At 34.4% G+C, this 2,353-nt stretch overlaps 1 protein-coding gene and 1 long non-coding RNA gene across 3 annotated transcripts in view; one reads left to right on the top strand and one right to left on the bottom strand.

Annotated features, from left to right (window-relative positions):
• Positions 1–2,353, top strand: part of LOC106879215 (cytosolic purine 5'-nucleotidase) — a 129,833-nt gene that overhangs the window by 2,090 nt on the left and 125,390 nt on the right. The window contains exon 1 of one of the 2 annotated variants that reach the window (XM_052975851.1): positions 1,845–2,094. The exons of the other annotated variant lie outside the window; for it this stretch is intronic. The gene's annotated coding sequence lies outside the window, so the exon portion shown is untranslated. Of the gene's footprint in view, positions 1–1,844; positions 2,095–2,353 lie in introns of those variants that run through there. 2 annotated transcript variants of the gene reach the window in all.
• LOC128250551 (uncharacterized) overlaps positions 1,651–2,353 on the bottom strand; it is a 2,573-nt gene continuing 1,870 nt past the window's right edge. The window contains exon 2 of the long non-coding RNA XR_008266583.1: positions 1,651–1,902. This is a non-coding gene — a long non-coding RNA (uncharacterized LOC128250551). The remainder of the gene's footprint in view (positions 1,903–2,353) is intronic.

The following is a 2,353-nucleotide window of genomic DNA, read 5'->3' as shown; positions in this document are numbered from 1 at the left end:
GGGGGGGGGGGGGACTCGTAAAACACTATGATGAAAACAAAATTGTTTTTGGTGTTAATTCAAATAACATTGGAAATAAATAAATAAATTTATCTGACAGCTCAATAGCAAGAAATATTTAAAGAAATTTAATGGAAATATTAGATGAAATTGATGAAAAAATAATAATTAAATCATATTTTATTGATAGAGTCGGAATATTTAATGTGAAATGTTTAGCGAAAACGGTGAGAGCAGAGAATAGTTAGGACGTTAGACAAAAAAAAAAAAAAAATTGATTTCAGGTTTTGATACAAGGCCAGCAATTTCGGAGTTGATCACAGTGCTCAACTGGTACTTATTTTATCGACCCCGAAAGGATAAAGGGCAAAATCGAACCTTGCGAAATTTAGACACAGGATGTTGTTGTTGGTACTCCGTCGCTTACGACGTCGAGGGTTCCAGCTGATCCGATCAACACACACACTCACACGCACACACATACATATACGGAGTGATAGAAATTCGCAGTTTACGGCTATTTGATCCTTGTTCCTATACCTGTGCTTATGAAATCAGCAAATTTCGAAACTCAACACTTTTATATATCGATTCTGAAAGGAAGGAAAACAGTGTCGACCTCGGCAGGATTTGAACTCAGAGCGTACTGAGTCGGAACAAATAATGCGTGGGGTTTCTATACAACGACTCTACATTGAACCTTAACTTAATAGTTTCAAATCTTGGCAGAGGGCCAGCAATTTCAGAGCTGTGGGGTAAGTCTGTTACATCGAACCCTGTGCTCAACTGGTATTTATTTCACCGACCCCTGAAACATTAAAAGGCAAAATCGACCTCGGCGGGATTTGATCTCTCAGAACGTAAAGACGGACGAAATGCAGTTAAGCATTTTGTCCGGCATGCTAACGCCTTTTACTTTCACTGGCATATTTTGTTTAAATACAAACATACTTGAACTTCCGTCTGTAGCTGGTTCCAAAACCTGCGACTTAACTCGGAAAATGACGCAACACGAAAAACATTAAAAAAAACATATTTATTAGCTTATATATCTGATTTAATTTATTTTATGATTTTTTTTCACTTCAGTATCTGATTATTTGTTTACTTTTTTTTTTAATTAAATCTGTTCGCCGAGAGGATAAAAGGGATTAATTGACTGAAATTGGGGTTTATTATTTTTCTCATTAATTTCTTCAAAAAATGACGTAAAGTAAATAAAAGACGTAACTCGGAACGGCATAAGTTGAGGTATGCCTGCAGTTGACGTAAGTTGAGGTATACCTTGAGGATGTGTTCTAAAAGAAATATATCGTCTTTGCGGATTTACACCCCCACCGCCGCCATAACAGTTTAAAGACGATCGAATGTGTAATTTGAGGGAAATTAGGTTGTTATTTCTAGCAGTTCAAGAGACCGACCACATAAGACCGAAACACGTTGGACTATTTGTTTTTTCTCCGCGTTTTGTCTATGCTTTTTCAGCCAGCCGCAGTAGCTGAAAATCTAAAGTAAGGTGACCCCACCCAAATATAATTTATCCCTTATGACAACGAGAAAAAAAAAAATAATTACTCACAACTATGCTTTATACGGATCGAAATTCGAATAATAAACACAACGAGTAAGAAAAACAATTAAATATTGATGTGACAATAAACAAAACAAGCGCTCTTTTTATTCTTTCTTCCGCTACTTTCGTGGTTGTTGCTGTCTTGGTTAACAATAGTTTAAGTGTCAATCAATTTCCCGAAGAATAAATTACGTTGTTCCATCATTCACAATTCGGATTTTCGATTGAACTGTTTCAAGTTTTTGGCGTCAACCCGGAAACTGGATCTGTAAATTAATTTTTTCCCTCCTTTCCTCGTTTAACTTCGGAACAAACGAGGAAGAAGCATTCTTTGAAAGCAAAAAGAAAAACAGAAAAATAACAATATATACATATACACACACACATATATATATATACATATATATATATATATAGTGCGAGAGACTATAACGGCCGCATTATTACACGAAAAGGTGTCATCCATCCTAATTCTCCTTCACACAAATTATCGTCTTCTAATATTTACGTGAAACTTCAAGGTAATAACAATGATCATAATAGTTATGATAGTAACGATCACAATAATAATAATAATAATACTTATCGTGATAACAATGCTATATTATTACTCGTAGTCGTAGTCGTTGTCTTAGTTGATAGCTATGTGATTTAATTAGTTAAGTAATGATATGAATTATATATATATATATATATAATGTCCGATCGTAAATTGTTTTTATATTTTTTATCTCACTTTGCACGCACCGCGTTGTTTAATAATATACACACATGTACATA

The sequence above is a fragment of the Octopus bimaculoides genome, chromosome 22, assembly GCF_001194135.2.
Source record: "Octopus bimaculoides isolate UCB-OBI-ISO-001 chromosome 22, ASM119413v2, whole genome shotgun sequence".
Taxonomy (NCBI): domain Eukaryota; kingdom Metazoa; phylum Mollusca; class Cephalopoda; order Octopoda; family Octopodidae; genus Octopus; species Octopus bimaculoides.
The sequence above is the reverse complement of the archived record's forward strand: the minus strand, read 5'-3'. Positions and strand labels throughout refer to the sequence as shown.